Below are 22,499 nucleotides of genomic sequence, written 5' to 3' on the forward strand. Positions count from 1 at the left end.
GTGGAACAATCTCAGAATCTCTCATCTAACTACAGGAGTGCTATTGTTAGAAGGATTCTTTGTAGAACAACCATGTTTGTTCTTCACCAGGAAGGGAGGAAACGGTGAGTTCAAAATGAAAATATCAACTTTGAAAAGAATGCTTCAGTTCCTCAAGACTGAATCAAAAAAAGAAAAAACCTCACTTAGATGCTTCACTTAACATTCAGATTATCGGGTAACTCTTTCTTTCAACAAAGCCTGGTGCAATTGCTTGGAAGCTGCCAGATGTTAATTCAGTACAGTTGAATACAGGCAGTCCCCGAGTTACGCGATCCGACTTATGTCGGATCAGCAGTTATGAACGGGGTTCCTCTCCCTGGTCTCCAGCAGACCAGGGAGAGGAAGCAAAGCGGCGGAACACGTGGGCAGCGGACAAGGCTGTCCGCTGCCCACGCGCTCCGAGGCTTGGCTCTGCTTTGCCCTCCCCCCCCCGGTCTGCAGATCGGGGGGGGGGGGGGGCAAAGCAGAGCCAAGCCCCGGAGCGCCCGGCTAGCTGACAGCCCAGACGCGTCTGGGCTGTCAGCTGATCGCGCGCTCCGCGGCTTGGCTCTGCTTTGCCCCCCCCCCCCCCCCCGTCCCCCTGGTCTGCAGACCAGGGGGACGGGGGCAAAGCAGAGCCAAGCAGAGCCAAGCCGCGGAGCGCGCGATCAGCTGACAGCCCAGACGCATCTGGGCTGTCAGCTAGCCGGGCGCTCTGGGGCTTGGCTCTGCTTTGCCCCCGTCCCTCCCGTCCCCCTGGTCTGCAGACCAGGAGGAGGGGGGGGGAACAAAGCAGAGCAAAGCCGCGGAGCACGCGGGCAGCAGACAGCCACGGCGCGTCTGGGCTGTCCCGCTGCCCCCGTGCTCCGTGGCTTTGCTCCAGACACCTGTGGTACAGCAGCTGGGGCACTGCCAGTTGGTCCCGTAGCACCGCTCTGGGCGCTACTGGACCAACCGGGCAGCACCCCAGCTGTTCTGCCCCAGGCTCCTGATTCAGCCACTGCTGGTCAGATTCAGCAGCGGCTGAATCAGGACGCCTGGGGCAGAGCAGCTTGGGTGCTGCTGGGTTGGTCCAGTAGCGCCGAGGAGCGGCGGCGCTACTGGACCAACCCAGCAGCACCCCAGCTGCTCTGCCCCAGGCATCCCCAAGTCAGCCGCTGCTGAAACTGACCAGTGGCTGACTACAGGAAGCCCCTGCCCCGGGCTTTCTGGAATCAGCCGCTGATCAGTTTCAGCAGCAGCTGACTTGGGGATGCCTGGGGTTCTTAAGTTGAATCTGTATGTAAGTCAGAACTGGCGTCCAGATTCAGCCGCTGTTGAAACTGATCAGTTTCAGCAGCGGCTGAATCTGGACGCCAGTTCCGACTTACATACAGATTCAACTTAAGAACAAACCTACAGTCCCTATCTTGTACGTAACCCGGGGACTGCCTGTACTGTTAAAAATGCGTTTTAGGCTCCAATCTTTGGGTCCAGCTGAGGTGTGTTTGGTATGGAATCTAGGGTAAGGCTGACATTATACCACCACAGAGCTGCCCCACTCTCTCCAATGCTACTTACAGCTTGCTCCAGAGTTACTTTAGGGGCCCAACTGTATCAATACATATGCATGGGCTTAAAGTAGCAGAGTTGTGCCACTGCCTTATGTAACATGTTTAAAGTTAGTATCTGGATAAATATATGCAGGATCAGGGCATCAGTATGCCAACAGCAATCCTCCAGACACACACTTCTGCTCATTGTGCTACCTATTCAGGCTGAGAGCTGCGGATGAAGGTATGTGGCTACATGCTAGGAAATGTCTCCACTGGCTATTTAGACGATCGTTACAAGCCTTTTTGTGTCACCCAAGAAAGAATTAATGAAAAATAAAATTTTTCTGACAAATTTAGAAACTGATGACGTTGGGGGGAAATTAACACAGACTAGGAACAATACTAATATATATCTATCTGTATGAAATCTAACCCCAAATTCATGGCAGATAGCTATAAAATAAAATACACAAATGCTTCACATAGCTTCAATGGATAGGTTATTTACTACTTTTATACCATACTGAAACTGTAAACCAAGTCTATTAATACAGTTTAAAGTTAAAGTTTATTTATGTGGATTGTAGTGACCACATACTACTTGAAAGGAGAGGCCGCCACTGGCAAGAAAAATTTCAGGAAAGAATCAAGATATGGGAAGTTACAGCGGATTTCTCCAAACAAAACAACTTTAAAAATAAAACATTTTCAAGTAAGATATGTGAATGCCAAGCCCTGAATGAAAGGAGTACAGAATCCATTGTAGAAATGTTGCTTATCCTGTCTCCGAGGATTCTGGATGTAATGCAGTGTCATCACACTTCAAGAACAACCAAAGTGCCAGCACATGATTGTGTGAAGATGGGATCCTCCTCATGGAGAAGCAAATATAAATATGTTCAGGTGAAGCAGTAGTACATATCAAAAAAGTGATTAACTCAGCAATCAGACCTTCACCGTTTTCAGAAAGCTCAAGTTAGACAGCTGAAAGACTTTTCTGTTCAGGGGCACTGACTATAAGGAACAGAGAGAACTAAAGTACCTAAAAGCATGAAATAAGAGATAGAGAAATTACCACCATTTTGCAGCATTGCAGCCTCAGTGATTCTATACCATTGAAACACTCCCGCATTATGGATCTCACACCTGTGCACTCCAATTCATGTAGTATTTATAGTCTTCTGCAAGAAAATTACAATGGTTAGTTTTATACTGTTTTGATCAAAGATATGATCCTGCTGTTCTCAGTTGGGCAAAAGTCCTACTGTAAATGACTTTCTTAGTCTTTTTATGGACAGCTTCATTTGTCTACATCCCTTTTACTTGGTCTTCAGTGGCACAACAGATAACATTCTTTTGACCAGGACACAGAGTGGAAGAAAGTGTGTATGTTTAAATAGTAAACCTGCCCTTAAATTCACAGGAAATTCTGGCATTCTGTCAGCTACAAAATAAACTAGCATTTGGTAAAGGCAGCATGACTTTGCATTGATTTTTGAGAGACACTGAATTTAATTCTGCTAAAAAGCTATCAAAAAAAACTGAAGCAGTTATAAAAGACGTTCCACTTTTTGAAAGCATTTCATTATTTAAAGCAGCAATCCTAATGCCTCATTTTTTGAGATTTTTTAACCCTTCCAAAATTGCTACAGAGGACTGGGAATGAAAGGGTTATAAAGGGAGCTAGAAAAATAAACCATGCATTTCTATTACTCTGAGTTTACTTCAATTAACTTATATGCTTGTATTTTATCCTAAAGTAGCATTTTACTGTATTTGTTAATAGTGCTGTTCTTTTCTTCCCTTGAAGCTGAAGAGTCTATTCCTTTTATGTTGAAAAATTTGCAGTTCTAATATGAGCTTCTTCGACTACATCATAAATTTTCTTGTTTCTCTCCTACTCTGATCTAATGACATTCTACAGCAGGCCTCAGAAAAAGAATCAGGCCATTGAATCAGCACACCATTCTCAGAAGAAAGTGTGTATTTCTTTTTTTTTTTTTTTTTTCCTCACTCACTCACTCACTCACACACACACACAGAAAGAGAGAGAGAGAGAGAGAGAGAGAGAGAATTCTGGTTTATATGAATCCCATCCATCCCGAATTAACAGATTATTCTAAGTGGAAAATAGTACATGAATGATTTTGTCCCAGGGGTTCTGATCACTGTGCGTAGCTATTTTCATATCAGTGATTCTTATAAATGGAGTGCACTGTATCTATACAAAAAGATAATAAAGACACCTAATGCTGAAAAGGCTTAGGTATCTTCAAAGAGGTGATGAGTTTCAAACCAAAAGACAGCAGAATAATAAAAAGTCCATAACGCAGTTTTTAGTGCTTTCTAAAGAAGCAGTTCTATGAAAAGATTATTCTTGTGCACTGCTACAGGGTATGTTGAGAAACAGGGCTGTCACCCACTCAGTACATATTTTATGTTTCAATGTACTGTGCATGTTTGTCCTCTTAGAGACAAAGAAATGTTCTTTATTAGTTACACTGTAGTATTATAAGTAATGAATTAAAATACATCATTAACATCCTGGACAAGCTTATTTTACTACCAAAACAAAGGGACTATTCTTTGAACAAATGGGGGGGGGGAGAATCCCACAACAACAATGAAGAGTTCCTCTCCCTAAAAACTGTTCTGAATGAGATTAACAATTACAGGCTTATATTCCACAGACACGGGTCCCAAATAGCTGTATGAAGTGGTGCATTCACTACTGGGAAAGTGAGTACCATTGATGACAAGGCCTTGGGGCTTCTGCTGTTCTCAGACCAATCAATAATCCATTATGAACAAACTACATTTCCACTCTAATATGAAGAATAAAAGGGAACTAGGATCAGTAATTATTCCATGGAAAAAACAACACACACACTCACAAAATGTCACCGTCACAAGACTTAAAATTAGGGGTGATACGTAATATTGACAGAATTGCCTACTACAATAACCCCTTATTTTAAGACAGTTACTAAAGACCATTTTATTGCAATCTACAATTTAAAAAAAAATTAAGGCAAGCCTCTTTCAAGAGTATTTGCTCTTGCTATAGGACAAAATAAAAAAGCCATCAATCTTCAAGGAGAAGAAAAGAAACTTCATATATTAATCTAATGGCTTCTTCTAATTTATTTTCTAATCCAAAATAAATAAGTTTGAAATTAGAAGTGGCTGATCAGATGGGACTAATAGACTATAGCGTGGCTTTACTGTAGCAGTTGTGTTCGCATTCAGCAAGAACCACTGCAACGGTTTGCTCTTGTTGCCACTTCGTTGTGTACTATGTGATGACAGTGCCAATCAGTTTACACCTCCTTGCGTACATTAAAACTAGAACAAACTTTTCCCATTCATAAGCAACATACTTTCTTAGAAATTTCCAAAGATTTAGAACACAGCAAGGAGACTGAAAAAAGTTATCTTAAATTTCAGATAAAATATTTACATAGAAATACACTTTTTAACAGTTACTAATTTAGACCAAGAAGGAAGCATTGAGACCAATATTATTAATGCATAAGGCAGTCTATGTCCTTCTTTTGAAATATAAAGACCAATAGTTAAGTTTGACCTCACAGCAGAGGGGGAGGGGGTGAAAAAGACACAGCTGAATACACAATGTGATTATTGATTAGACCTAAAAAGGCCAAGAACTGAACCAGTGCAGATGTGGGTTTTTTCCTAGGTCATTAATGATCTATATTAGGAAGTCAAAAGCAGATATTTTGGTGTGTTATAAAAATCATTGCTAACTTTGAATATAAATATTTTATATTTTTTAAAATGCCTTTGAAAGGAGTCCATTTTACTTCACTTTTGGACATTAATGTACCCATTTTGCTAAACACCACCAAAGGAAGCCACTTTATTATGTTATGTATTGACACTAAAAAAGGGGGAGAAAAAGACTCCTCACATCAGATATCAAAGCAAAAATGAACAAACTGATTCCCAAATAGGAAAAAATCCACCAAAATACTGCACAGTACAGTACTTTCTTATTCTAATCAATGGCACCAATGCTGTCCATTCATACATGTGTGAATAATACATACACAGAATTTTAGCAATACTGCTTTATAGTTAACGTCATATTGTCAGGACTTCCATTATCAACCCATTTACAAAGTTTACTTGGCCATTTCAAATAGCATAGGTCCAAAATTTGTCAACCTGGATGCTGGTGCAAGGAGAAGAAATATTTTCTTTTTTTACTTCAGATTTTTTTAAGTGCATAAAAATACTATAAAGAGGACTGATATTTGCAGAATCATGGTTGAAAATAAAATATTTAATTATTTTTGCACTTACTATAGAGAAACAGGAAGCAGATCTTCAGCTAGTATGAATTGTTGTAGCTCCATTGATATCCAATGTTCACAGACACACAGTTTCTTACTATTTCTTCTCAGATTTGTTCAATATAAATGTTGTGAACACATGTCCCCATTAAGGGCCAGATCATCAGTTGGTATATAGCAGCATAGCTTCACTGGGATCAGTGGAGTCACACAGATATGCATCAACTGAGAATCTGGACCTCTGAATGAAAACAGAAAAACACTGTGCCAGCAAGAATTAAGATTTCTTTGGCAGAGAAATGTGTGTACCGATTTAAAACAAACATTTTAGGTTCTTTATTTCCCTAACTTAGCACACACTAAAATGAAACAGCAAGTCACATAGTGCACAAAATCCCTCCCTGATACAACTAGCAGCTACACCAATGGGGATTTGGATCTAACAATTTACTTAAGTTCTATATACATACCTAACAGTAATGACTTACTTAATAAAACATGTTGCATTCCTGAATGTGAAGAAACACATATTACCACACACTGCAAATTTAATAATAATAACGGCAATTATGTTTATAGTCAGTTAACAGAAGTGATAGGGTCATTTCTAAGATAAGTTACCATGAGATAAGCTAAGCAGAGAGAATTAAGAAATTCTGTGTAAGTGGTAACCTTCACACCTAATATGTCCTATTGGCTCAAAAAAACACAAAATAATTATTTTACCATATCAAGTTGTTGCCAGCCAGTAAATTGTTAACAGATTTAAGATTACAACATTGTTGTGTGACTACCTATTAAGCCTAGGGTTTAATAAAAAGTAAAAGATTTTTGAAGTCACAAAGCATCAGTGGCTAGCTGTTAGCTTACTTTTTCCACCCAGTATTAGAATAGAAACTGCAAAAGACAAACAATTCCTGGACTGCCATTATTATCTCTTTTCAGAGTTCCATTTTGTGAAAGACCTTTTTTTAAAAAAAAAATCCATCATCAAAAAAAAAAAAAAAAACCTGTGGCCCAGAATATAAAGAGAGAATTATGTGCAGTAAACCATAAAAACATTCTGTTAAACATTACCTTCTGAGGTAGCACTATTTAGCACAGAAAGTCAACATAAAAATCTAATCTCAGAAAATACAGCACTAAAAACACATCAGTTTTCTTAACAGTGTTTTACAATAAGCTTTTCAAGTACAAAATTGGTCCATTTTTCTGAGATTTATTAATCTGATCTTACAGTTGAGGTTTTGATTATCATTAGAAGGACATCAATCAACATATTATGAATACCAAATGTCAATGTATGTCCCCCTTCCAAACACAAGCATTTCTTATATATTCTATGAACCAAGATCCCCAGCAACTGTAAATCAGTGTTGCTCCAAGAAAACCAAGTTCCACAAATTTGCACAAGCAGAGAATATGAGCCTCTATGTACAGGATGCTCCACTGCATTCTTTTCATTTCATACCATTTTCAGTTTTAACTGAATCACACTGACGTGTAAGTAGAGTCACAACGATAAATCAGGCCCTGAGCGTGTGAATTTGGGAGACATCCATCACTTTCAAAAGACTGCACTTGACCCAGTTATCACTAAAGGTATATAGTACCACTGACAATCGCTTGTATAGGCAGCTAAAATGAGTGCTCTATCAGTGTATGTTTACAAAGAGCAATACCTGACAAGTACAGTATAATTATTTTATGAGCATTTGCTGGTGAGATATCTGTGATTGCTAGTGATTTAATGAGTCATTGGGTTTAACGGCAGTTTTCAAGACACAAGGATCACCTATTGTTTTATTATCTAATCAATCTATTATAGGGTTATCTATAGCACCCATCATCAAGAGCATTTGAGTGCTTTCAACATAATGCATGTTTAAAATCTAATTATGAAATATACTGAACCTTGAACTGTTCTATCATCGTTAGTCCAGAAAAGCAAACATTTCATCTCTAGCTTGTGTAACCAAAACAAGTTACAGCATTGTATGAGCTGCTTGTACAACACAGGCATTATTTATTTATTATCATAAAGGGGAAAAAATGTATGAAGTGAAAGACCTGTATACTAAATAACCCTGTATACTATGAAACACAAAATGACAATTTTTCACAGCTCCCAGCCACATACTAATCCTTGGAGAGGAGAAACTGAACCTGGAATCAAACTTTGTAGCTGCCAGTCTAGTCTGGCTTATTTTGGTATAAAATGCTAAACCATGAATGCAGAACATCACTAAGTTTCAAGAAATGAGACGAACAAGAATCCTATCGGTGGCTTATAAATATGTTATTTCCTATACCACCTCCAACACACATACATTCACATGCAGTCTTGGTCTCTCTCATTTGCCAAGTCCAAATATCATGAAAGTGAACAGATGTGCAATATATTGCTAGGATACAGATGGAAGATTCTGAAAGACTGTACACAGCACAGTTGGTGCAGCAGAAGTTTGTTTATTCAAAGACCATGAAGTCTGTGGACCAGTACTTATATGCAATGCAGTGGCTTTGCTCTGAACTGCCAAAACTTGGCCAGGGACGAACACCAAAATGCAGGAATGATCCTGGAATAGTCAAGAGCTCTTACATCATGCTCCCTCCCTGCTGTTAGGGTAAGACAGCCATACGCTAGGCTAATCTCGGGCTGCATTTTTTGCCTCCTGTCACTGTTAATGGCTGCAATAAGTTGGGGGCAGTAAAAAGAGCTGTACAATGAACAGCAAGCACCAGGATCAGGGGCAGGAAAAGGAGATTTTTAAACCACCTCTGCTTACCGCTCCTTGACCTGTGCCTTGTGCATTCTGACTCTTCCAGAGTATCTGATTTTCAGCGTATCTGATATTGCCACTCACAGAAGAAAGCAAATGAGCCTTAAAAAAAAAGTCCACTGTCTAGGTCCATATGCAAAGTAAAACCACACTTGCTTGGATTGTTTTCCTGAGCAATGAATAGGTATCACATACATACTAAGACACTAAATATAAATGAGTAAAAAGTGCAAGCACCATGAAATGTTACAGTAATACTGTAGTTAGATTTGTAACTATCCACTTATAGAAATGAGACCACACGACATACAAAGTTTCTGAAATGCTCTTACCACCAGAATTGAGAATTTAACAGAATGACTAAGCACTACTGTTCTTCATCAGTAGAAAGTGTTTTTCTTATAGAAGCTTTGATGTAGGTGAACCTTCCATTTTAGTATGTACTGTATCCTCCTCTGTCTCATGCATGCAAAACAGTAATCTTAGCTCATTTCCCTCAATTTTCAAATCAGGTTCCTATAGCCCTGACCCTAAGAAGCAGTTCTGTGACCCACAATCCTATCAAGCTACCATCCTGTATCCTTTGCCCTCCCTACAAGCTTACTGACTGTGCATTATGTACTCACTGCTTCATCTTTCTGTCCACTGAATTCCCTCTCTTGGATGGTCTGTATTTAGCATCCACTTTCTCTACCCATCTGAAACTGTAACTCATCCTCGTGTAAGGGTCCCTTCACTAGATTTATTCCTTTGATTATCGCTTTTCCTTATTTTTGTGATTCTGCTTTCTCAGTTCTCCCAACTCTCTTGAGTGCCTCATTAGGAAGCTTCTCCTCTAGCCTCTCCCATAGTCTGTTCAGATCCTCAGGATAAGCTCCCTCCTACTCTTCTTTACACACTCGTGAAGGAATCTAGCCACTTATACCATTTAAACTACTACCTCCTGGTCCCAATAGAGAAAAGCATTCTCTAATCAGTAAACACTTAAAATACATGCTTAAATGTATTCCTGAATCTGGACCCCGATGCATCTTCCTTTTAAATCTCTCTTCCCCTGCAACAAATTCCTCCTTTCTGCCAACTCAGCATGTTCATATACCTCTCTGTCAACCCCATCTAGATGACCAACTACAGGCATTGACTTTCACTTTTCCTTAGGGTGCTCCACCTCTGCACTGCCACCCAAAGTGCTGCCCTCGCTCCCTGCTCTTTCCCCCTCCCTATTATTTCTTCCCTCTATGCTTCCTCCTCAAGGCTGCCGCCCAACACTCACCAGTCTGCCTTCCCCCAGAACATTTCTGTAGCTGCCGAGTATCTGATGGGTGGTATCTGATAAATGGTGCTATCAAACAGCTGTGACTGGTGGGTACTGAGCACCTCTTACTATTTTCTCTAGGTTCTCCTGCCCCAGTCAGCACCTGTGTGTCCTACTGCTCATCTCAGACTTAGTATCTTAGGGTATGTCTACACTACCCCCCTAGTTCGAACTAGGGGGGGTAATGTAGTCATACGGAGTTGCAAATGAAGCCCGGGATTTGAATTTCCCGGGCTTCATTTGCATGAAGCCGGCCGACGCCATTTTTAAATGCCGGCTAGTTTGGACTGCGTGCCGCGCGGCTACACGCGGCACGAACTAGCTAGTTCGGATTAGGCTTCCTATCCGAACTAGCTGTACGCCTCGTGGAACATCCGAACTAGCCGGCATTTAAAAATGGCGCCAGCCGGCTTCATGCAAATGAAGCCCGGGAAATTCAAATCCCGGGCTTCATTTGCAACTCCTTATGACTACATTACCCCCCCTAATTCGAACTAGGGGGGTAGTGTAGACATACCCTTATGGTATGTCTACACTGCCACCCTAGTTCGAACTACCTTCAATGAGGAGTAATGGTAGTTCGAATTAGGAGCTTTAATTCAAACTACAGTAAACTTCCGATAATCCGGCACCTTTAGGACCCAGGGGGTGCCGGATTATCAGATATGCTGGACTATCAGAAGGGGGGGCTACGAGGGGTCTGGAGTGGGGTGGGAGGGGATGCCACCCCAGACCTCTCATAGCCCCCCCTTACGATAGTCCGGCTCTGCCCCAGGCGTCCCTGATTCAGCTGCTGCTGGTGAGTTTCAGCAGCAGCTGAATCGGGGATGCCTGCAATAGAGCAGCTGGGGTGCTGCTGGGTTGGTCCCGCAGCGCCGAGGGGCGGCGCTACGGCACCAACCCAGCAGCACTCCAACTGCTCTTGGGGACGCCTGGGACAGAGCAGCTGGGGTACTGCCCAGTTGGTCCCGTAGCGCTGCCCCTCGGGGCTGCGGGACCAACCCGGCAGCACTCCAGCTGCTCTGCCCCAGGCGTCCCCAAGAGCAGCTGGGGTGCTGCCGGGTTGGTCCCGCAGCCCCGAGGGGCAGTGCTAGGAGACCAACCCGGCAGCACCCCAGCTGCTCTGCTCCCGGCTTCCCCGATTCAGCTGCTGGTCAGTTTCAGCAACAGCTGAATGGGGGAAGCCTGTCCGGCTGCCCCAGCACTTCCGGGTTCCTGATGGTGCCGGACCATCAGGAGTCCCGGAGCATTGGATGCCGGACTAATGGAGTTTTACTGTACCTAGTCCGTGCCGCATGTAGGTTATTTTAATCCCGGGCTTCATTTGCAAGTTCGAATGACTACATTAGCCACCCTAGTTCAAACAAGGGTGGCAGTGTAGACATATCCTTAGACTAAGCTTCTCAATTTCCTTCCTCCTTCATCACTGATGAAATCAATGTCCCCAAGGCACACAACCTCTTGTCCAAATTTGACGGCTTTCCTTCCTCTTCTTCCTCAATTTCTCTAAAAATCCAACCGTTCTCCTTCCTGGTTCCTAAAATACTAGTTTACACATTGGAAATGTCTCTCTTCAGCTGCTGCAGCTGCCTCTCTGACCTCGCTATTCTCATCTTCTTCCCCCCCAGGTCTATTCAAAATGCTCTTGCTAAAATCATTATACTCTCATATCAATCTGATCATGTCACTGCCCCATTCAAATGTCTTGCATATCAAATTCAAGCTTCCTTTATTCTCCTGCACAACTCCCATCCTACCTAAATCTTTGTTCTCATTTTGTCTCTCTCCTTTTGTGCTGCTTATGGTCCACTCCAGTTCCCCTCCCTAATGCATCTTTTGTACAGTTCTCCCATTCACAACCTCACATCTTTTCACACTACATTTACAACGACCTTTGCCCTCTGGCACCCAATAACCTCATTTCCATCATTCTAATACTTCCTTAAATTCATTTCTTCCATGAAGTCTTTAAACAATGATCCTCCAAACAAAATCCATCACATCAGCTCTGGTACTTCTTCCATCTATATTGCTACAAGGTAGGGTGTAAATTCTTCAGAGCAGGGACTCTGAATTGTTTTATACAGTGCCAGATGTGCTGGCTTCCAATAATATTTAAGGACAAATTAGAGTTATGGACTCGAGGTTCATCATTTCAAATAGTTGCAGTTTCTCCGTTCATCACTGGGTACTGCCAACTGATGGAAAACAGCCATGTGTCTCAACCAGCCCCTGGTGGTAAAACTAATGCCTACTCAGAATTAATTTGTTATTCACACCCACCCACAAAGAAACAGGTAGCCATGACATAGGAAAAGCAGTAATAAAATGTCATTAAATTCAGTTTCCTTGAAGACTAAGCGTTGTCACTTCAGATAAAGACAGCTTTGCTACTCTCTGGCTCCTCTGACAAACCTTGGCTAAAACGACACAAAGTATGCTTACTTTAAACCATACTAACTAACCAGATTTCTTGGGAAGCTTAAGCAGCTCAAGCAGAACTTTTCACTGCCTTTCTAATGCTAGGGTTGCAGGGTAGCTCTTACTTAGCTATGTTTTTGTACTGTAGAATCTGGGATACTGATTAAGAGCGTTAAACAAGAAAAGTAACAGGAAATCTGAAGTCAAGCACAACTATATTCTAGCAAAACATTTCTCTACATCTTTTTAATACATAAATAACTGAGAAACAGTTGGCCACTCAGAACATTAAATTACAGTATAGGATTTCTAGTGGCAAATCAGAGAGCTGATATATTCTTTTAAAAGGGATTAGCCCACCATCTAGTCTACCTAGTTCTAGCTCATAGAATTACAACTTTGATTTAAAACTCCATCAAAAACTTAACACAAATAAAGCCACAGCCACATATATCACACACATTACTGTTCTATAAATACAAATACTCCTGTGCTTTTTAGGCTGATGTTTAAACTGGTAGATTTGCCAGTAGGGAGGTACAATCTAACAGTGACTCTAATTCTCAGAGTACAATTTGAACCATACTACTAAATCCTTAAAACCTGTTACACAACAAATAAGCATGGATTACTGCATGACTGATTCATTATGGGATGTTTTATGATTCTATTCCTAACACACAAATACAGTTTGCTTTTGCTACATATTTAAACATCATCATATTTATTTATGATACACGACTTTTATTAGCTTTCACTTCTCTGTGCCACTAGTTTATGGGCCACCCATTTCATTTAATAAACTTGTACATCTGAGAGAGTACTAAATAATCAATAATTAGTTTCACTGTATAATAAATGATCGCTATATAAATTGCTAGAGGTACCATCATTACATAGTTCTTCCAACTATCAAAATACACCATATATTTTTATATAATACCATTAACGTTCAATAGCTACTTTACTTTTAGAACGTGTGTATAAAAACGATCAAAACTTTTCCAAGTTTATTCAGTATACTTTTTTTAACAAATATAAAACATATTGAAAACACCTGCATAAAAGACACTTCACAAATGTAGAATTATTTTGGCAAGTTTTCAACAAACAAACCATAGTATTTGCTAATACTTAAAAGGTTTTTCATCTTCTTAGACTAAAACCACCTCCAACCTTAGATAAGCACACTTATATTTACTTTCTTAGGTAATAGTAGTTTTGTCAAAGTCATTGCTTAAAATCTACTTTACTTGCTAAGGTAATGTAAAGACGTGTAAAAAAAAAATCACACAATTTTTCAAGATCAGAATAAAATTGGGGGGAAGCATTATTTATAGGAGGATAAAATATGTTACCCCTATTTTGTGCAGGTCTCCAACAGAGAATTCTATATCACTTCTTTTTTAAACATAGGGAGATTCTTTTCATTAAAAAAAAAAACCCATGTTGTTCCAGGCCTGTAATCTAGTAGGATTCCTTTCAATGTCACACACTTAAAATACAGCTTCAGTAGGAAATGAAAAATATCATTTTATTTCATGACTGATAAGCTTTACATTGCCCTTCCAGAATTCTCTGTTTTTAAATGTTATTTATTATCTGTGGATGATAAAAATACATCAGATGTTTTAAAATCAGCATATCAGGCACATTAAAGAGTGTTACCAACTCCGAGCATTCGAAAATGAGGGAGTCAGCCATCCCACAATTATGACTGTCTTAAAGCTTATGAGATGTTTAAAAAATAATAAATTTTGTTTTGTTGCTCTTTTTATTTGCTTGCTGGCTTTTGAGCTTTCAGGGTACATTCAGTGAATGGCTTCCATTTTTTCTTAAACCATGAGACCCCTAGGACTCACTTTTTGTTTCAAAATAAAATCCAATGACTCCAGAATGGACTCTCTTTAAGAAAAATCACCATTGATTCCAAAATCATAAAGAGTTGGCAACACTGTGATTAAAATGCACTCACCGCTTCTCACTTCATTGTTCAAAATTTTCAAACATAGGTGGCCTGATGTTAACCACCTAAATCTTACTTAGGCATATACATAAAAGTGACCAGAGTATCAAAACTGCTGAGCAGCTGCAGTTCCCACTGACCTCTGAATGCTCAGAATCTCTGAAAATAAAGCTACTTTAATTTTCCAAATATGGATGTTGATCCAGTGTCTAAAATTAGCCATCCACATTTGAAAATTGTTTCCTTAGCCTAAAGCATTAAGTTTACCCACAGGTAAACTAAACAGTAAAATAGGTGAAATTTAAAAGTCCCATTTCACCTGGACAAGTTTGTTTAATTCTGACTACTAGAATGTCAGTAAAGACGACATTTTTGATCATTTGGCAGCACCACAATTTTCCTTGTAAACTATAATCTCACTATGATAATTAGGTTTGACTACAATATCATCATTGATCCTGTATTGCCATATAAAGAAAAACAATGAAAAAGTCACTTCTTCTACTCTTGTAAGCAACATAGGGCTGTGTCTAGACTGCACCCCTTTTCCGGAAAAGGGATGCAGAATAGCCACTTTGCAATTGCAAATGAAGCGGGGATTTGAATCTTCCCCGCTTCATTTGCATAAACATGGTTGCCGCTTTTTTCCGGCTCGGGGCTTTGCCGGAGAAAAGCGCCAGTCTAGACGGGGATCTTTCGGAAAATAAAGCCTTTTCCGAAAGATTCCTTATTCCTGATTTTAAGAGGTATCAGTTTAAGAGGGATAAGGGATCTTAGCCCAGTAGCCTGTCTGCCGACAGTGGCCCAAAGGGGGTGGACCGAAGACAATGATCAAGTGATTTGTCTTGTGCCATCTATCTCCAACCTCTGACAAACAGAGGCCAGGGACACCATTTCTATCCAGTTGTCTACAGTATAGACTTTCCTATGATGGCAGTATTCCTTAAAGGGGCCTTAATGACAGTCTCCTAACTCCCTCATTCCAGTCGACTCAAGGGGCACCTATAAAATCATAGAGGCAGTAGTGAAGTGCTTTGCTCACTGGAGTTCCTTATCCTCTCCCACACAGAGCTTTGGTTTTTATAATCTCAGTCACGTTAATCCAGAGTAACTACACTGACTTCAGTGAGGTCACTACACCGCCATTAGAGAAGACACTTCGGCCTTTCATCTCTAACTACAATGCTGCCATTTTATCTTCCTTTATATTAAGGATATTTCATAATAACTACATTCCCTTTTCATGCCCTAAAACTACAGGGGTTCTTTTCTAAGTTCGGACTGACTTCTAGGCCAGTTCCCGGTGTACAACAGCCAGATGATCAAACCCCAAAATAGTACCAAAAACCTCTCTCTTTTCTGATCTTTAATAATATTTTGTCTCTCTAAAACAGGGTGCCTGAACTCCAAACCTTAAAGCACCTTTTCCCTACAAGAATAGGATTGCATGCAGATCTGGTTTTGATCCAGACTTTTGTGTGTTCTAATTCATTCAACGCAGTAGCTCTAACAGTCGGTGTCGTTTATGGGTGGCCCACAGACTACTGTAATGTGACTCAATGCAATAGACCATTTTTATCCTATGCACTGGGAGTACTCCTACTTAAAACCAGAGTAGCTAGAATTTGCTCCTTTTATGCAAATCTGTTGGGGCCCTTAGTCTCTAGACAAATTGCCAATACAAACCTTCGGTTGGACACATTTCAAACACCCTTGGTGTATCCAGAACAGATCAAAGAATATGTACATTTCTTCCACTGCAATTGTCACCTATTTCATTTCTGTATTTTAACTGCGTTTCAATAGAGACTGGTTGTTTCATTATTGTTATTGACCTATTGAAAAGCCAAATAAGATTACAGACACATTAAAGGAGGCTTGAAATCGTAGCAGTTGAGTTTCAATCAAATGCACCGTACTTACAAAGTATTTTTACACCAAAGCACTAATATGTTGTTGAAATGAATACATTAGTGTATCATACACCACTTTTAAAAAGGGAGGGGGAGTAATGAGCAAGCATATCTAATGTTTTTCTCTTCTGGGTTTTTACTGCAACCGCCCAATAGTTCCTTTAATTGATACATTGTGATTCATGTATAGAGCTGAATATTTTTACACTACCACCACCATTTAATTTCACTTTCCCTCAAAGGCATACTCATGTCATCAAATAAGTGAAATTTTAGTTACATCCTAAGAAGTCCCTGGTAGCTGCTAACAATGGCAAGCATAGCTACAAGTTGAACCTTTTTAGTCTGGCACCCTCGGGACCTGACTGGTGCTGAACCAGAGAATTTGCCAAACCATGGGAAGTCAATATAGTCCAACAGCATTGCCAACACTTCTACTGCTTACTGGGCTCTTAGAAGACATTAGAGGGTTAAATTAGAGCTAAATAAAAGCAAAGAACACAGAGTCAGGACTGGTGGCTCTAAGCAAACTTCATGAGACTACAGGAAACTTGACCACACATCACGATAAGCGCACAACCAGCCAACTACAATCATTCTCCGCGGACCATGGATGTTGCCAGACCAGAAGAGTGCTGAACTAAAGAGTTTCAACCTATATTAAGAGCAAGTCTGTTAAGCAAGGTAGTGACCATCTGTGTAAAAGTGTGACAAAATCTTATTCGTGACAACAATGATTTGATTTTTCCCATTGACCTTTCTTCATTACTCTATTTGTTTATATTTCTCCTAACAGAACAGCTATACAACATCTTACAAATACTGTAGTTTAGACACTGCAAAATACATGTATACATTTATAAGCAATTCAAACTGTAATAGTTGGAGTAAATGTACCCTTGATTAAAAGTTCAAATTCTTTTCACTATGTACTATTAACCTGCCTTTACTACTCTTTTGATTTTTGCATAAAAATGCTTCTTGGAAGCTAAAGTAAAGCAAATTTCACAGATAATTTCAGGTGCTTATAGATCTATACTTAATTTCCACTAAGAAATCATGTTTGCCATGCATACTAACAGAGTAAAAGAGATCAACATATATGAATCCTAAGATCCATTTGTTTTATTATATACTACAGAACATGTTACTGCCTCACCTATAGAATTAGAAGCTAATTAAAGTAATCAGCCATCATGATGCTGAACTGTTACTAGGCTGCTTCAAGGGATAGCCAAGTTAGTCTGTTACAGAAAAAAACAACAAATAGTCTGGTAGCACTTTACAGACTAACAAAACATGTAGATGGTATCATGAGCTTTCGTAGGCACAGCCCACTTCTTCAGATAACCGGAATTGCTAGGCTGTGTGATATTACACTGAAGTTATTTAGACTGCAAGAACATATATTTATATTCAATCTCCATTTCAACTCCACTGTGCGTGACTACTGCATGTAGATTCAAATTTTTAATTCACTTTCTGATTCATATTTTTTCAGAAACCTAAAATGTGCTGTTTATATATACACATGCACTTATTGCAAGGAACAACGGAAAGATCAATTTGTATCACCTTACACTTCCTTATAAGGTATGTGCAAACCAAAAATATGTAAGCCACCAAGATATCCTTTTGTGATATAAACAGACTAAACTGGAAGACATAAAACCACAACATCTCCCTTTAGCACAGCACAGAAATACTTACACTGAAAGTTCATTTCTTTTAAAATGCTTTATTGGAAGAATGCTTACTATTTTACAGATTCATACTTCAATTTCTCCAGTCTACCATTCAAATAAGTGAAATAATATCCATACATTTTATAACTAACTTATTTCCATATAACTACTGTTTTCCACTGGTGAAAACCTTAAGTAAAACATGCAGCTGTCATGCACAGGTGTTACTCCTCAAAGTACCATATAGAACAGAGAACAAACGCTAAAGCCAAAAGTTGTTTTTATCGACTCAGCACTATAAAAGCTTTCCAGGGAGATTCTCCATGATGATCAAACAAAAACAAGTATAAAATCAGAGCCCCTTACACATTAATTCCAGCATCTCTAGAAAGAATTCCTGGGAGTGTTATAATTCTTTTTATGGAGACATTGATCTAATGAAAAGTAAACAGCAACTCATAAGCTACACATCCATGTACAAGTTTTTAATTATTCTGTTTGTATCTTACCAGGAAGCTTGTTCTAACATTTTTTCAGCTGTGCCAAGAAAAACAAACACATGTCAAGGTCAGAGAGAAATAGCTGGATTTTGCTTTCTTTAAATTCCAGTTGTGGGCAACAAAAACTCAACAATTTAAACAGGAAGGTATTCTGATAGTACAGAATTTCACTTTCCTGCAAGTGTAGAAGCAAGCTACATCAAATCTTCCCCCTTTCTATTTGTTACACCTTGAAAATGGAAAATAATTTAGTTCTGGCCTCTCTGGAGAAGACTGGGAAACACTTGTGGCACATCTACACAGCAGAGCTAAAGCCAAAATAAGATATGCAACCTGAGCTACATCAATTGCGTAGCTTCAGTTGATATAGCTTATTTCATTTTTTGGCTCTGTCTCCACAGCAGGAAGTCCGAGAAAGAGCACTCTTCCTCCAACATAACTTACTCCTTGTAAAATGAGGGTTACAAGAGTCAGAGCAAGACCACCTCCACCTCGACGTTATTTTGACATTGTGTTGAAATAACAGCTTGTAGTGTAGATGCGAACTATGTTATTTCAAAATAACATCTGTTATTCCAAAATAACATGCTGTGTAGACGTACCCTTGGAAGCCTAGTGGTGCTATTCCTCAATAAAACACAGGAAGCATCATGTTTCAGTGCAAGATGTTGTTATTTACCCATAAACAAAGGCGTATTTCTAGCACCTTACACGTCTCAAATGCAAAACACTATCAAATTAGAAATTAATTTTGGGCACATGGAAAGAAACTACTCAGCTATGTAATAGCATTGACATCAGCAGAACTACCCTGATTTACACCAGCTGAGGATCTCTGGACCTTTATTAGCAGCACAAATATGTAAAAATAAAACAGAAAAAAAGAGAGAAAGTTAGCAAGCATTGTACTCTACTCACAACTGATACCAAGACAGCATTTGCGACAGCATGTGGATGACCTCTTTTTGAAAAGATTTGAGTAACATGAACAGTAATACATAGAAAAAGTCTACACTTTCCCTAAAAACAGAATATTACTTAGGAACATAAAAACAGCCACATAAGATGAGAACTCCCCCCAGCCTCTCTAGTTATGAATCCTTTCAACTCACAGAGGCTAAAACGTACAGTCAGAGGAGGGCAAAAAGCTATAAAAAAAAGCTGTTCAGTAACATGCTTATGAGGGAAATATCTTCCTAACTTCAGGCAATTCATGGTTGGCTTATGTCCTGAACCATGAGACTTGATCCTAATTTCTATCCTAGACAATGTAACTGCAGTTGTTTCTCTCAACCATATACTGTATTAGCGCAGTGTTTCTCAACCAGTGGTATGACTATCCTTAGGGGCACTTGAGAGAAGTCTGGGGGAACATCAACACAACTGAAATTTGGAAAAAAGTGAATTTTTGTTTTACATTTTACAGCGCTTTATTATTTTTGTACTTTTTACACCCAAAAATTTCATCCCCTACCGAGCTACAATTAAGTTGTTTAAACAAATGTGTTGCAATGGTAGAAAAAAATGTGTGTGTGTGTCTGAAAACTGTATGTACTGGAGGTACTTATAATTTTTAAAAGGGGTACTTTATAAAAAAAGGTTAAGAAGCACTGTATTAGAGCAATGAGTTTCACAGATTAAAATGTTTCTTTTATTTGTATTCTTATTTATCGTAGTATGCGAAAAGTAAATAGGCAAACCCTACTGACATTCTCTAAACTAGTCACTCATTGAATTTGTCTCCCCTAGAAATGTCAGATATAGCTGACAAATTTTACTATTAAAAATTCATAGTTACTATAGAGATACATTTCTGAGCAGAATTACAATCTAATCTAAAACCTACTAAAACTAATGGGAGTCTTCCCATTTTTAAAAATAGTAAACATGTATTTTTGATGCTGAAAAATTCCCAAAAGACTTCCAATTTCAGACAATTTTGAAGCCAAATATCCTATCTGTGAGCTAAGGCAAAGCATGTAAAATTGCAGCTCCAAGGAGCTGACTGTGAAAATTAGGACCAGTTGAAACAGAGAGATTAGAATAAGAGATGGAACTGAACCTTAACTACAGTAGCAGCTGCTTCCTCAGCTGCTATAATTAATATGGCAAAGCTTAATCAGACAGTCATATGCTATAGTGTTTAAATATACACACACACACACACACACACAAAAGTACGTAGGCTGGGATTGTCAAACTAGGCTAAGGGAATTAGGTGCTCAATTCTCCAGGGATCCACTAGGAAATCGCAGCTGTGATTTACAACACTCTCTCATTTACTTGTTTATATGAAGTGTAATCAAATTCCATGGTGATAAGCACCACTGCATTGCATATACAAAAAACAATAAATTTGATTTAGAAAAAAGGGTCTGGCCTGCTATAGTAGAAATTATTGACCAAGTTTTTAAAGTAAACCCACTTTGCTCACTCTCAGAATATAAAGTCTCAATAAGCTCTAATTGCTTCTTAGAAAAGGCCAAAAAGTGTCTAAAGCTATTAAACCATTTGGGATAATACCTGGAAGTCATTTTAAAATGACAGATAGAAAAGCCTGTTAAAAGTTTAATACCAACAGGGAAAAGTGTGTGTTGTGCAGCTCGTATTTTGTCCACATGGTATTGTGATATTTCAGGATGTATTTAAAACTGTTATTTTATGAACAGGGTTTTTTTTAAAAGATGAAGTCATAACATTTCCACGTGTTTTGCAGTACGCTGCCTGCATATAAATAACCGATGCACTCAAATTATAGTATATTAAAGTGCCCTGCATTAGAAAAAAAGCCTGATCTGTCTCATGGCTCTATGTAAAACCATTAAATAGCTCAGTATGGTGAAGTCAGCACTTCAGAATTATAATTCAAAAATATTATTATTATTATTATTTTAGTTCCATTTTTCACATTGCTACTGAAAAACCTTCACCCATTACATTTTCTATATTTAGAGAACACCATGAAGATATATTTTAGTTAAGATCTATGAATGTATTTATTGTTCTAAATTGTGAACTATGTAAAAAAAAAAAAAAAAAGCATCATCCTATTTCCAGATTACGTTTTTCATCTTTCTTAAACAAGAGAAGACAGAAGAGTTAACATGATTTTCACTTTGAAACTGAATAGTAGATTGGTACATGCAGTAATGGTACGCTCTCTGTATATCTGAAAAAGAATTTTGTGGTTTTTGTCAAACTTAATCAATCTATCAGTCGTTAACTGACATTTTACCATGGTCCAATCTAGCAAACATGTATGCATTTGAGTAATTTCACCCACATAAATAATCTCAGTAAGTACAATAAGACCACTCAAATGTTTAAATTTATTCACACTGTGATGGGATGTTAAGGCTCAGGGGAGCCAGAGCTGACCGAACCCTGCACGGCCGTGGGGAGAGAGGAGGCGCTCTGTGGCCGGACTTCGGCTCCCCTGCGGCACTTGCTCGCATGCTGCTGCCGGTGCAAGCACAGAAGCCAGCAGGGGAAGACATGCATGGGTGTCCGGGGGAAAAAGGCGCCAGTTTCAAAAAGCCAGCGCTTGCCTCAAGGCAGGGGAGAGAGACACCCAGCAGGGGCAGTAGGAGCTCTCCCGTGGTTAGCGGCGAGAAACACGCCATGCAGGGCAAGAGGGACTCGCCCGCGGTTGACACGGCGAGAAACGCTGGGCGGGGCAGGAGCAGGGCGCTCGCCACCAAGGAGTAGCATTGGTGCCACTGAAGCGAGACCAGCAGCAGCATAGATACATGGACTGGACATGGTGCAAGGACCTGACTGGAGGGTAGGAAGCGACCCGGGACGGTATAAAGGGAACCTGAGGGTTGGTGAGTTGCAGGCTACAACCCCACCAACTGAGCAGAAGATCCTTATCTCTGCTCTTAGGTCCTGGGCCAACACCTGGAGTGTGGGAGGGCCCAGGTCTCCCTACCTTCCCCAATCAGTGAAGGTAAGCCTCAGCTGTAATTAACCAAGGCAGACTGTATGGATTTCAGGTGCAGGGATAGGACCTGGTACAGTCTAGAAAAGAGGGTGCATGGAGGA

At 39.7% G+C, this 22,499-nt stretch overlaps 1 protein-coding gene across 8 annotated transcripts in view; it reads right to left on the minus strand.

Moving 5' to 3' along the window:
- The window catches only part of ZNF516 (zinc finger protein 516), a 151,795-nt gene that overhangs the window by 97,564 nt on the left and 31,732 nt on the right, over positions 1-22,499 (minus strand). For 2 of the 8 annotated variants that reach the window (XM_075921075.1, XM_075921074.1), the window contains exon 3: positions 2,632-2,737. The exons of the other annotated variants lie outside the window; for them this stretch is intronic. The gene's annotated coding sequence lies outside the window, so the exon portion shown is untranslated. The remainder of the gene's footprint in view (positions 1-2,631; positions 2,738-22,499) is intronic. 8 annotated transcript variants of the gene reach the window in all.

Source organism: Pelodiscus sinensis, chromosome 2 (assembly GCF_049634645.1).
Source record: "Pelodiscus sinensis isolate JC-2024 chromosome 2, ASM4963464v1, whole genome shotgun sequence".
NCBI lineage: Eukaryota > Metazoa > Chordata > Testudines > Trionychidae > Pelodiscus > Pelodiscus sinensis.